Source organism: Pezoporus flaviventris, unplaced genomic scaffold (genome assembly GCF_033815535.1).
Source record: "Pezoporus flaviventris isolate CSIRO_AGI_PZ_B2104156 unplaced genomic scaffold, CSIRO_AGI_Pfla_v1 ptg000188l, whole genome shotgun sequence".
In the NCBI taxonomy this organism is placed as follows: domain Eukaryota; kingdom Metazoa; phylum Chordata; class Aves; order Psittaciformes; family Psittacidae; genus Pezoporus; species Pezoporus flaviventris.
The window spans coordinates 76139-90319 of NW_026892736.1; the positions used below are offsets into that span (position 1 = coordinate 76139).

The window sequence follows — 14181 nt, forward strand, 5'->3', positions numbered from 1 at the left end:
GATAGGATGGAACAGGGAAAATATCTCACAGTTTCACTGCTGAAGCCAGTGCCTTGTAAAGAGATGCTCCTTCCAGATCCCCAGGCTTTCCAAAAGGATCTAGGACTTTCAGTTCAACCAAAGGCTTACCAGACAGGCTAATGATGCACATCTGCCTGGCAGTCATAGAATCCCAGCCTGGTCTGGGTTGGAAGGGAGCTTAAAGCTCACCCAGTCCCAACCCGTGCCACGGGCAGGGACACCTTCCACTAGAGCAGCTTGTTCCAAGCCCCTGTGTCCAACCTGGTCTTGAACACTGCCAGGGATGGGGCAGCCACAGCTTCTCTGGGCATCCTGTGCCAGCGCCTCAGCACCCTCCCAGGGAAGAGCTTCTGCCTAAGAGCTCATCTCAGTCTCCCCTCTGGCAGGTTAAAGCCATTCCCCTTGGCCTGTCCCTACAGGCCCTTGTCCCAAGCCCCTCTCCAGCTTTCCTGCAGCCCCTTTAGGCACTGGAGCTGCTCTAAGGTCTCCCCTTCAGGAGCTTTCCCTTCCCCAGGCTGAACCAGCCCAGCTCTCTCCCTGTCAGTGCTCTGGGATCACAACTGTGACCGATTCCAAAAGAGAAAATCCTGTCGGAAGAAGACTGCAGATCAAAGCAGGAGGTTACACCTACATCCTGGAACACGCATGCCCATGGGACAGAAGAACTTTGAATTCAGCTTCAGACTAAATGCATGTCTGTCCAACAGAAACTCTGGGTTAACGTGCTCCAATTCTGCGCAATCTCTTTGGGAGAAAAAAACATTCCCCATCTGCCCTTGAAAATCAATCAATTGAATAGCGGTCTTATAAAGGCAAAGAAACTCCCTTCTTATGCAATTCCCAGTTTAGGGGTGGGCCAGGACTACCTGCTTAGCTTAGTGCAAGGTATTTTCTGGATCCATTAACTACAAGGTAGCTCAGGTAGGTACTTCAGAGCAGAAATGATCCAAATTAAAGTGGTTTTCTTCCCCTCTCTCCTCAGTGTGCAAAGATCATCATATCCTGTCCAATACTTCAGTCATTCCAAGCATGCCACAACCTACACTGTGAAATGCCACCCAGCTAAACCTAGAGGAGGCACTGCAGAAGAAGCTGGCATTATGCAGAGTAATGAATGATGAAGAAATGAATAACTCTCCATTCTTCAGAAGTTACCCACCTCCATTTAGCTCTCTGCCAGGAAAACAAATACTGTCTTAATGCTTTAAAAGGTAGTTCCTGCCTTTGAACTCAGGAGGTACAACCCCTGATTTTAATGACATTTTTAAGCCATTATAAAGACTTTACAGCCCTTTAAACAGAAAGAAATGCAAGTGACCTACCCCCTAAGCTTTATTGTCTTTTTTTTATGTCAGTTCAAGTCTCTCATAGCTGAGAATCTGCCTCTCTTACTGCAACCTCTATGCTGTCACTGGTCTGCTACGGGGACCTCCAGCTCTCTCCCCCTCCATCCCTTTGCATCAGGACATAAATGTGGGCTCAGAGGACGATGTGGAAAAGAGCTCTGAAGAGGAATATGTCACACCCAAAGCCCTGTGTAAATCACTACTCCGGGGCTGCAAATCTGTTTCCCTCAGGCCCTGCGAGCTCCAGCCACCACCAATAGGTTTGGAGCTATTTGAGAGCACTAACAATAGCTGTCTTGTTTTACTGAGACTTAAAGCATGGCCTCTTAGCAGAGAACTACCCTGAAATAGCTCAGGGATCAAACTCCAGTGTGAGCAGCAGGGAGGGGCTTTTTGACCCCTCTTGCACTACATTTCTGCTGAGGAGCTTAACTCACCGCCTTGAGAGCAGCCCAAGAGTTCCCTCAGTGCCAAATCCATCCTGACAGCCTCCTGTTCCTGGGCCCAGGATGCCACAGAACAGAAACTCCAGTGGCCACAAGGACAAAACACATAAATTGCACTTAAAAGCAAGGACATGGTTAAAACTCACCAAAGCAACACCATGTTTTAGAAATCTATTGCACTTGAAGATCTCCAGAGGGAAAGGTCAGCAACGTATTCTAGTGCCCAAAGGGACTATAAGAAACCTGGAGAGGGGCTTTGGACAAGGGCCTATAGGGACAGGCCAAGGGGAATGGCTTGAACCTGCCAGAGGGGAGACTGAGATGAGCTCTTAGGCAGAAGCTCTTCCCTGGGAGGGTGCTGAGGCGCTGGCACAGGGTGCCCAGAGAAGCTGTGGCTGCCCCATCCCTGGCAGTGTTCAAGGCCAGGTTGGACACAGGGGCTTGGAGCAAGCTGCTCTAGTGGAAGGGGTCCCTGCCCGTGGCAGGGGGTGGAGCTGGAGGAGCTTTAAGCTCCCTTCCAACCCAACCCGCTCTGGGATTGCAGGATATACAGTGCACCTCCCAAAGCAAAGCCTGTGTCACGCTGCTGTCAGGCTCAGCCTGTGAACAGGTTGTTACAAAAGCCCTGAAGAAACCACTGCCACAGCAACGGAGGAGATCCTAGTTGTACGTGTCAAGCTTAACCTCACGAGGCTTTATTACAGACTCTAAGAGGTACAGGGAGGAGCTGAACCCCACAAGCTCCCCAAAACATGTTCAGAGCTGTACACGGACACCAACACAGGACCTCAAACTTGGGTTCTTACAAAGCCACTCTCCAGAGCATCACGTGGAACTACCGCACCACAGCAACACGCTCTTCAGGTGCCACGATGCACCTCAACTGGGGTCTATGCAAGTGCCATAATGCACTCTAACTGGAATCACCACAATGATTTTATTTTCCAAGTAGTTCATATTCCCACCCATACTATTTCTGGAATCTTTTGTTACAATAAAAAGAAACCACGGAAATATCAGATTTAAAAAACAAGCAAAGATTTGGAACCAATTTCCATGGCGACTACTCTAAACTCAAGCGGTGTTACTACGCATACATGTGCCCTCTACACAGAGCAGGCTACACTTGGACACATCAAAGACAACACATCAAGAACTGGTGAGAATGGGACACATCATCAAGGTAGCTGAAAGTGTTCCATGTTCCTTCAACAGGAACACTGTGAGGATGATAACATGGTTTGGAAACACGTTAAACATGCAGTTGTTAAACTATGTGCTTCTTATGAGTCCATAACACAAGGGATCAGTTGCATTTATTAGTATTTTATGTGGTTATGCTGCTATTCCCTCATCACAGACCTGGTAGCATACTTGGTGTGCAAGAGGATCTGAACCCCAGCTTCTACCAGCTAGGATAGAGCACCTGGTTCACCACTGTGGTGGGATACTGCCCCTCTCCCACATCACTGCTGTGCTATAGATTCATTTTTCCATCCAAGCAGAGCAGGAGAGATCCTTAAGCCAGGGGTTTAGACTCTGGCTTGAGAAGAGTTCAAACCCACTCTTCACCGACTTCACTTCCAAGGGGTAACCTTTATACCTCTTTATCATTTACCAACCTAACACAACGCTTTGGCTCACCAACAGAGCTAAAAAGAATCAGTTATTTAGTTTCCATAGACTTGGCTTCATTAACTTCTGGAGAGGACTAATGTTTGTGGCCACTGGGAAAGGGTATTTCTACATTTTTCCATTTTCTGGTCTCTTAATTATGGTTCCTGAGAGAAGGAGACAGCAGTTTGCTTTGTGAAATACAACTGTATTTTACTGTTTGTCAAAGGCACAGAGAAAATAGCTTCTTTTTTACATAACCCAGTCATACAAAGTAAGTAAATCCACATACTTCAGAAGCCAGCATGGCCATTCTCCTCAGACCCTCATTTAGGCCAGCAGGAAATTAGTTGGAGAATCTCAAATTTCATTAAAACAGCTTATTTTTCTGTGGGATGACAGTCACAGAAAACACGAAGCAATGGAACTAGGGCTGAGGCAGCTACACTTTGAGAGTCACAGACTGGTTGAGGTTGGAAGGGACCTTAAAGCTCATCCAGTTCCAACCCCTGCCACGGGCAGGGACACCTTCCACTAGAGCAGCTTGCTCCAAGCCTCTGTGTCCAACCTGGCCTTGAACACTGCCAGGGATGGGGCAGCCACAGCTTCTCTGGGCACCCTGTGCCAGCACCTCAGCACCCTCCCAGGGAAGAGCTTCTGCCTAAGAGCTCATCTCAGTCTCCCCTCTGGCAGGGTAGAAACCCCTTCTGTAGCAGGAACACACTATCTGCAGGAACACCCCTCCAAGGTTCTGAGGACGAGCAGGAGACCACTACCTTTTGAGGATGGAGGATTGTGAAAGACCCAACTGATACTGCTTGCCTAGGTGGAGACCTGTAAAAGAGCACCATCACACCTTTTAGACCAAAGGGTCCCATAGGGAGCCCCTAAAGCATTAAGCTCCTGTTTGTGAGGAATGTTAGTGATTTGACAGAGCTTTCCCAACTCCACCTTAACCCCTCCATCCCCACGAACTCAGTTGCGATTCCCCCACCCCAGGAAAAGGCTGTGTTTCAAAGACACCACAGTCGTGACAGCAACTGAGCACATTTTGGTGTGAGAGACACAACAGAGCCTTCAAGGGAAAACCTGAGAGGGTAACGCATGAGTGCCTTCAGCAACAGCAGAGATGAGGAGAGGGGATCCCAGGACACGAGCGCTGTGTTTGTGGTGTTCCAACCCACTCTGCTGGTTCAAGAAAGGGTGGCACAAAGCAGTACAGCTGCTCCAAAGGACTGAGAAGGATAAGCAGCAACAGGGCCATCAGCCAGCATTTTCAGGACTCAAACACCCAGACCTCTCTGCCTAACTCCACATACAGCTTGGCCACTACACCAGCTAGATGTTCCTCTAAACCTAAAGTTACCCAGTTAAACATCTGAGCAGCAGTGCAACGATTTGGATGCAGGAACTGAGTCAGACCCAAGAGTGTTGGTGTTTTGCCAGCTCAGTAGCCATCCAAATCAGTTTCCCAGTCCAGCTACCCACTCCATGACCGGGGTACAAGGGAAAGGCAGAACTGGGTGGTTTAGAGGCAAAGCCAGCTGAAACTACAGACCCTGCTACTCACTGCAGTGCACTGTACATCTGTTCCACAGCAGTGCCATAAAAGATTAGTAAGTGCTAGGCTAACCTGGAAAGGGAAAAGGAGCTCGGAGAGAATGTTATCACTAAGTCAATAAAACAACAGTTGTTACAGGCTGAAAACACACAGCATTCTTGCACAACATGCAGAAAACACTCCTAGGCTGATTCCTTATCCTCCGCTAAACCTGTCTGGTAACTGGGAACAGGACCCTGCTGTAGAGGCTAAAGGAAAAGTGGATCAACAGGGTGAGCTGAGGACAGAGCTCCGGGCTCCATTGTGCAGGATCGCAGCGTGGACGCGCACAGCTTATACATACGGTTTCACTTTCATGCAAAGCTCGTGTTTACATCTGATGTACAGGGCAATTACAGCTGGTCCCAGCCGTGGATCGGAGACAGCACGCCTATACACCCCGCAAAGGATATTTAGGGGCGGTCAGAGAGTAAGGAACCTGTGGATCAGCTGTATTCCTATGGCTCAGGATACCGGAAAGCTTCATCTTGAGGTCAGGTTTGGTAACCGGCAATTGGTTCTCGTGCGTTTGGCTACCCCAGGTCTAATCCCTCACCCACTGCAGGGGTTTTAAAGGCAATTCTAGAGGAGTCAATGGAAGCACGGGATGGAGCTGAGCTGCCGAAGCCCCCGGGACTGTAACAGCTTGATATAAACAAGCAGCACCAACACCCGAACCACCCGCGAGGCATCCTGCCTCCCGGACCAGGTTAGGGGGACTTTTCCCTACTTAAACCTTCCTTCTTCACGGCATCGCCTGCAAACACTGAGGCGGTACGCTGACAGAAACACCTGGGAGGACGGGAAAGCACAACCCAGAGCAGCCGCACACATCACCCTGCACCGAGGTGCTGTCCTTATCCCCCCAAAACCACCTTTAGGGACGGCTAACCCCATCCTCCCGCTGTCCGCCTGAGCTCGCCATGGGTTCGTCGGAGCCGAGCAAGGAGGTTTAGCGCGGATCTGAGGTGACTGATGAAAGCGAGGGCACGGCATGGGGCACAAACACCCCCCATGGCGCCCGCCCGCTCCTCCCCGCAGGGCAGGAGCCCTCCTCGGCCGTGCCCTGAGCGGGAGCCGAGGTGCCCGCCGGCCTCTCCATGCTGGCGGGGGGCCGGGGCGCGGCAGGTGCCGCTGAGGAGAGCCGGCGAGGAGCCGAGGAGAGCCGGCGAGGAGCCGAGGGGAGCCCTCGCTGTGCCCGCCCATGGAGGGGAGAGCCCCGGCAGCGGGGCCGCCGCGTCCCGTCCGTCCGTCCGCCCCCCCCCGCCCGCCCCGTACCTCTCTCTGCGGTGGCCGGAGGGGACGGGGTCTGGCCGCCCGCCCGGCTCGCCTCAGCGCCTCGCTGCCCTCCTCCCTCCCTGAGCGGCTCCCGGCGCGGCTGCGGCGGCTGCTGGCACTGCGGGGACAGAACCAGCGCCGGCCTGTTTTCCAGCCGCCTCCCCTTCGGCCCGCCCCGGCTCCGCCTCAAGGATCCCCCCGCCTCCTCCTCCTCCTCCTCCTGCGGCCGCTTCGGGCCTGCGGGGTGGCGGAGCGCCTGCCCCCGGAGCTGCCGGGGCCTGCCCGGGCAAGGAGTGGCCACGGTGGGCCCCGAAGCGGCGGAGGCCCCGGGCGGGGGGTGAAGCCTCGGCAGGTCCTTTAGGCCAGGCCTGGTAGGGGAAGGCAATGGGGATGTCAGGGTTAGCCCGCAGCGCCCCTCGGACGTACGTAACACCTGGTGATGGGGAATAAATACTGATAAATGAGTTAAATACTAATGAACAAGTACTGATAAATATAAACAAATGCTAATAAGTAAATTCAATACTAGTAGATGGTAATAAATTCGATTAAATACAAATGAATACTGACTAAATGCTGAGAAATTGATTAAATACTGATAAGTTACCAATATAATAATACTAACAAATACCAATGGTACTAAATGGTACTACTAAACACCAATAAATACTGATAACACAAATAAATACTAATATATTAAATGCTAATAAAGGCTGATGATACTAAGAAGTAAGTACTAATATATTACATTAAATACTAATAAATACTAAGAAAGAAATCAAATTGGAGAGGGGCTTGGGCCAAGGGCCTGTAGGGACAGGCCAAGGGGAATGGCTTGAACCTGCCAGAGGGGAGACTGAGATGAGCTCTTAGGCAGAAGCTCTTCCCTGTGAGGGCGCTGAGGCGCTGGCACAGGGTGCCCAGAGAAGCTGTGGCTGCCCCATCCCTGGCAGTGTTCAAGGCCAGGTTGGACACAGGGGCTTGGAGCAAGTTGATCTAGTGGAAGGTGTCCCTGCCCGTGGCAGTGGTTGGGACTTGAGGAGCTTCAATGTCCCTTCCAACACAAACCACTGTGTTCCTATGAGATACGTCTGGGTTCTGAGCCTTTGGCAATCAAGACCTCTCCCAAAGGCAGGGAAAAGCAAAACCAGAACTCGTTACAAGCTGCTAGACAGTGTTCAGAGCCCTAAAGCAGAGGGAACAGGTTCTGCTTCTCAATTTGATGCCTTTCCCCCAGCTGCAGGGTAAAAGTCTTGTCCAAGCAGCAGCCCCATGAGCAGTGTGCTTTATTAACTGTATACTCTTTCCAAACCAAGGTTTGCGACAAGGAAGGAGCAACGTAAACCACACAGGATGAGGATCCACTCCAAACCACTGGGATGTGTCCCCCAGCCTTCCCACTCAACGCCGGCTGGAATTGCTTTTGCATGTCTGGAGAAAAGACTGAGCCTTTCATGGGAATAACTGGTGCCTGTACATTGCCTTCAGGTGCTTTCAGGTTACACAGCCCATGCTCAGCTGCATGCCTGAGGTTCTCACCTGCACGGCTGGGGTGAGGCTGCTGAGCCAGCCAAAACATCTGGAGACAAGAGTGAGAACAACATGGGGGGGGGGGGGGGGGGTTGGGTTTCCCCACGTCAAGCAGGTGCTAAATAATAACTGTGCAGACTTTTCAGATATACCGTGTGCAGGCTGCTTTCTTCCAGACTTTCTGGCTGCCCTTTCCTGCTGGATTCAATACCTGCAAAGCACCTCAGAGTATGCAGATGATGAAGCCATAGTAGGGTTTATGTCCAGCTGTGGGGGCAACAGCACAAGAGGGACGTGGAGCTGTTGGAGCGAGGCCAGAGGAGGCCATGGAGATGCTGCGAGGGCTGGAGCAGCTCTGCTCTGGAGCCAGGCTGAGAGAGCTGGGCTGGGGCAGCCTGGACAAGAGAAGGCTCCTGAAGGAGAGACCTGAGAGCAGCTCCAGTGCCTGAAGGGGCTGCAGGAAAGCTGGAGAGGGGCTTGGGACAAGGGCCTGTAGGGACAGGCCAAGGGGAATGGCTTTAACCTGCCCGAGGGGAGACTGAGATGAGCTCTTAGGCAGAAGCTCTTCCCTGGGAGGGTGCTGAGGCGCTGGCACAGGGTGCCCAGAGAAGCTGTGGCTGCCCCATCCCTGGCAGTGTTCAAGGCCAGGTTGGACACAGGGGCTTGGAGCAAGCTGCTCTAGTGGAAGGTGTCCCTGCCCGTGGCAGGGGTTGGAATTGGATCAGCTTTAAGCTCCCTTCCAACAAAACCACTGTGTTTGAAACGTGGTTCCCAGTCCTGCACGCCCTAAGGATGGCTCTTCCCATCCAACATGCTGCAGGATCCAGCCAGCAGTGCTGGGCCAGACTGGGCATGGTGAGGTGCCAACAGGGAAGAAGCAGCAGCACTGCCCTGTCACACATACCCCGCAGTCTTAGCTCACAGTCTCCACCAAGCCTACAGATGGAAGCAGAGCTTTGCAAACTAAAGGACTTTAGGGAAAAGAGCCATATCCCTTGTAAACCAGCTATATCTGGAAAGAGAGGAATTGGCATTGAGGTTGGTTATGTTGGCTGGGATGAGCAGCCATTCCCACCGGACCGGACAGAGTCTGAGATGCTGAGGAAATAGGTTCAGTTTGATGGTGCAGCTTGAAAGTACCTATCTGGAGGGGATGGACGGGAATCTGTGATTTCCTGCCTGTATTCCTCAGCATCTCACAGAGCAATACCTGCCCCCGGGGCTGCCTCTAATCGAGGCCATATCTGTCCCTAGCCAAAGAGGAGCCACGGTGAATTACAGACTGGTGCTCCCTGTTCCCACAGAGAAGCTGACCCATGAGAGATGCTAGTCATCCAGCAGCTGGGAAAGCTGGAGAGCCAATTCCTACTGAATGGCACTTCTATTTCCTCCGTAGCAAATAAACAACCGTGCTCCAGGACTGCGCTAACTCCTTGCTTGCTTGGCTGCAGTTTGAAGGGTTTGAACTAAATCTAGAAAGCTCTGAGTAACTGGGGTCCCCTGGGCTCTACCCTCTTTCTGCAGTTTAAATTTGGCAACAGAGCCCAGCCAGCCCAAAGGCATCCTTGCAAGACATTTGGAGGCTACATAGAAATGCAATTACCTGTGGGAGAATAAAGCTGAAATGTATCACAAGCACATGTTTAATGCAGTGTTCAGTGCATTAAGAAAGAGGAAATGACAGGTAAGGCTGATGTGGGTGCCAGACTTGGAGAGTGGTTGCAAGGAAATGCAGTTAAATCCTAAAATGAGCACTTTTTGTGCCTCTGACGCTTGTTTTGTTGGCTCGTGGTCCGTGAAGAGCTGGCCTTCACGGTGAATAGAGCATCTTCCTGGGAAGAATCCATGAATGACAGGTTTATGAATGAAACATAAAGTGAATGATAAAAGTCCAGAGAGCATAACGTAAAAGCTGGGGGGAAGATGTCCTTGTGCAGCCCTCCTGAGAAGATTGCCATGAGCTGCAAGGCAGAGATGCAGCCAGCATGAAGAAAAAGGGTATCATTGCCTGGAACATCTCTTTCTGAAGGGGCTGCTGTGTTTATTGCACTACAGCAAGATCTCCCAGGGCCAGACAGAAATAGCTCACACACATTCAAGTGGGTAAGGGAGGCTAGTAAACAAGTCAGGAGAGCTCATGGTGGGCACAAGGAGGGCAGAAGGGTACAGTGACACTGTATTAAGCTGTACTTATGGCTTGGGGGGCTTGCCAAGGGGATCTGTTGGATGGATTGATCCTTCTTTCTGCCAAGCAAAATAATGATTTAAAGCCATTAAGCGACTGTCCTCTAGATTCCTAATGACCAATATAATGCCCCCTTCCTAGGAGTGTCAGACAAGATGAGGATCAAGCCTGGCTTGAAGGGGTTTTTATAGGAAAATAAAGATCCAGCTGCCTGGAAAAGAGAGCAGGAATGGGAATGAAAACCAGGCAGCGTGCAGTGCCCCTCCATGCTCCGAAACACCCCATTCCTGACATCCAGTACCAAAAGGCTTTGCCTCTTACCGTTCTCATGCAGCGGTTTTCATCCTCAGAGTTAAAAACCCTGGTAAAAGAGCACTGTGATCCACGTGAAGTCAGCACTCCTTCAGTGCAGAGCCATCTGATCCAAGCTGCAGGGTGAGCTGTGCTTTACAGACTGCCCGCTCCTGCTCAGGTTCGGAGCTGGCGTTAGCAGTGTGTCTGCAGCCAAAAGGCCTCTTTGAATGTCAGAAGTCTGGCACACGCTCAGAGCTTTGGGGGATCTGCTCACACAATGGTATCTAGCAGGACCCGTGTCAAGGTAAAATTGAAATCAGAAGCAAACACAAGCTATGAAGCTTAGTAGAAGGGTTTTCACTGAATCCCAGCCTGGTTTGTGTTGGAAGGGACCTTAAAGCTCATCCAGTTCCAACCCCTGCCACGGGCAGGGACCCCTTCCACTAGAGCAGCTTGCTCCAAGCCCCTGTTTCCAACCTGGCCTTGAACACTGCCAGGGATGGGGCAGCCACAGCTTCTCTGGGCACCCTGTGCCAGCGCCTCAGCACCCTCCCAGGGAAGAGCTTCTGCCTAAGAGCTCATCTCAGTCTCCCCTCTGGCAGGTTCAAGCCATTCCCCTTGGCCTGTCCCTACAGGCCCTTGTCCCAAGCCCCTCTCCAGCTTTCCTGCAGCCCCTTTAGGCACTGGAGCTGCTCTAAGGTCTTCCCTGATTTTCTAAGCCAGGAATCACTACCATAAGGGCACCCGCGTGCTGATTTTGGCTCCTGCTCTGGGCTGGGTGACACACGATGCCAGAGCCACTCATGTTACCCCAAGCAGTACACTAAGTACAGTTTGGGGATACCAGTGTCAAGTCATTCCATCCCAACAGCTTCAGACAGCCCAGCTGACTTTTCCATCCTCCACACTGTTTGTTTGCTAGAGAGTGACTAATCCATTTTACCTGCAAGGCAGAAAAGCAAACGTGCCACAAGGGCTCAGCTATAACGCTGTGCCACCATCCCCTCCCTACGTCATCCGGAATTTCCACAATTTACTCGCCCACTTGAGAAGCCCTCCAACAGTCAAACAAAACCATACGTTCCCAGGAGGAAAAGCGAAACCACAACCGGTGCAGGAGGGAGAAACCTCCTGACATAAACCTAGAGCAAAGATAGAAGTGCAGGTTCTATCTGAAGCAAAACTACTGATCATAAACACAGCAAGAAAAGGAAAAGATCAAACAGGATCACTTCTTGTCAGTGTTTTCCCCCTTTTCCTCCCTGACCCTAAGGCAATAAAAGGGTTCACCAAAGGGAAACTGGAAGCCCAGCAGCCTCCCTTTGAACGTATACTCAGGCTACAGGTGGTTTCAAAGGGCACTTCAAGGAGTCTGCCCTTTAACTAAAAGGCCTTGTGACCTCCCATTCATGCCAGTGGCACTGCAGTAACTCATAGGAATGGGTAATAATGATGTTTGCGATTCAGTCATCATTTGACAAGCTGCCTGACAGGGAGATCTATCATAAATATTGCCCTGTCACAATAACCAATGGAGAAACAGCGCAAGCATCCAGCTCACCTTTCTGGTCAGAAACGAAACAAGCCCAGGTGAAATCCCCCTCACGGGTTGTTTCTTCCTTATTCCCTTCTAGGAAGGTGATTTCCAGCATGATGCAGCTCAATATCCTGAGATAATAGCTTCTAATAGCTTGTATTTAATAGCTTCTAATATCCTGAGAGCTACAGGCTCTAACACTTCCCTATGTGGATTCCTGGAAGGATGCAGCTGCTGCAAGAAGTATCCAATCTCAGCAATGGAAAAACTAAAGCTCCCTGTGGAAGATCCATTGCACTCTTCAATAAATTGCTCCGGGGAGCACGCACCCGGAATGCCTGAGATGTGTCGCTATTCCTAGCTTGTATCCATCAAGCTTCGAGTCCCAAAGACTTGTTCTTGCCTTCTTATCCTTCTTAAAGAATACTTATTCTTTACCTTGTTCTTGCCTTCTCTCTGCTAAATTTAAACATCCATGATTCCATTTCTGCAAGTTCACGTAGCTAAAGTACCCCTTTGGTTCCATTTGGATTGGGAATATTGGAGATACATCCCCTGGAGGACAGGCAGGGAGCAGGTTCAAAGATAGCACTGTCTCATACACAGACACACATCTGTGTGCTGGCAGGGATTGTCCTGTCCTGCAGCTGGGATATCTCCCAGTGCCTCCTTGTACACAGCATCTGGGTGGTTTGGGAAGGAGCTTGGATAACTGCAGTGCCTTACATGGGCTATGTGAATGCTGCAAGACTCTGGGGTGTATGGTGCAACAACGTGAGCGGGTACAGCCAAAGCTGTTGTCTGTCTGTACTGGAAGACAGAAAGTGCACAGGAGGTAATTGCTTCCTGGACCTTCATCCCTGCCATCATCAGGTGGGCAAGGCTATGAGTGCATAGAGCCTGCTTTGGCTTGTCGTGCTTTTATTGCCCTCTTTTCCTTTGCTATGTCTCTCAAAAACCCTGGAGAAAGTCCTCTTCAGGAGACAGCAGGAGGGGCAGCAGTACCTGGCCACAGCACAGAGCAGAAGCCTTGGGAAAAGGGTTAAAAAAGAAAAAAGGAAGAGAAATTGGGCTGGCAAAGAACTGCAGACCTGTGCTGGGTAAGAACTGTCTGCTGTCTTGGCTGCTGTCTCCACAAGCGGAAGAAGAAGACTCACCTCTCTTAGCTCCCAGTTATTTTCTGCTCAGGGACTCCATGAGATAGACATGGTTCCTTTGTATTTGGTAACCTTCTATGGGGCTTGTTTTCCTGAGCTTGTCCACTCTACCTGTGTAAATACTGATGACCCCAATACCCTGCAGCAAGGAGTTCCACCAAGGAACCGTATCCGTGACATCCTTTGATTTAATTGGAGCTTGTTTTCTTCATTTGATGCCTGCATCTTCTTATATTGGAAGAGGAGAGCTGATGTGTCTGCAAGCATCCTTCCAGTATCTGAAGGGGGCTACAAAGATGCTGGAGAGGGACTCTTGATCAAGGGCTGTAGTGACAGGACAAGGGGTGATGGGTTCAAACTGAAACAGGGGAAGTTCAGGTTGGAGATAAGGGAGAAGTTCTTTACTGTGAGGGTGCTGAGGCGCTGGCACAGGGTGCCCAGAGAAGCTGTGGCTGCCCCATCCCTGGCAGTGTTCAAGGCCAGGTTGGACACAGGGGCTTGGAGCAAGCTGCTCCGGTGGAAGGGGTCCCTGCCCGTGGCAGAGGGTTGGGACTGGATGAGCTTTAAGCTCCCTTCAACCCAAACCATTCTGTGATTCTATGATACGTTATCCCCAGGCGAGACAGACCTAGCTCACTGAATGTACCTTCTTATGAAAGCAGTTGTGGACCTTTCCTCCACTTTGCCACCATTTCAGCATAGGTTGCATGAAACCACAATCACTTCAACTATTCTGAACACAAAGGCTCCAGGAAATGAAAAATTGCCAGGTGCAAAGGACCAGGGTTTAATGTGGAAATCTGGGAGGAGGCTTTGCTGATGACAGAGCCACAGCTCCTGCCTTATCTCCCTGCAGGTAGCAGAGGAAAGGGCAAGCAGCAGCGACCACAATGAGAACAGTGGCAAAATGCAAACTAGTCCTACGAGTCTTGTTTCAATCCCTAGCACTGGCCAGGTGACAGCAGTAACTCCAGCTGATAGATCTCTCTTCCAGCCAATATCTTGCTGATTTGGAATTTCCCCCATTAAAGGCCAAGGGCTGATACCTGCAAAGGCCACTGAATGGCTCCAAGAGCATCCAGTCTCAGCAGCCCTGACTGCCTTTGCTCTGGTCACTGATACCCACAGATGGCTGATCCCAGTCTACAGCCATTCTCACTGACCAAAACAGCC

At 50.9% G+C, this 14181-nt stretch overlaps 1 protein-coding gene across 3 annotated transcripts in view; it reads right to left on the minus strand.

Moving 5' to 3' along the window:
* The window catches only part of LOC133262089 (spermine oxidase-like), a 57650-nt gene extending 47202 nt beyond the window's left edge, over nt 1–10448 (minus strand). For 2 of the 3 annotated variants that reach the window (XM_061441010.1, XM_061441008.1), the window contains exon 1: nt 6306–6465. The gene's annotated coding sequence lies outside the window, so the exon portion shown is untranslated. Of the gene's footprint in view, nt 1–6305; nt 6466–10341 lie in introns of those variants that run through there. The other variant, XM_061441009.1, reaches the window with a different exon arrangement.
* Nucleotides 10449–14181: the final 3733 nt, after the last annotated feature.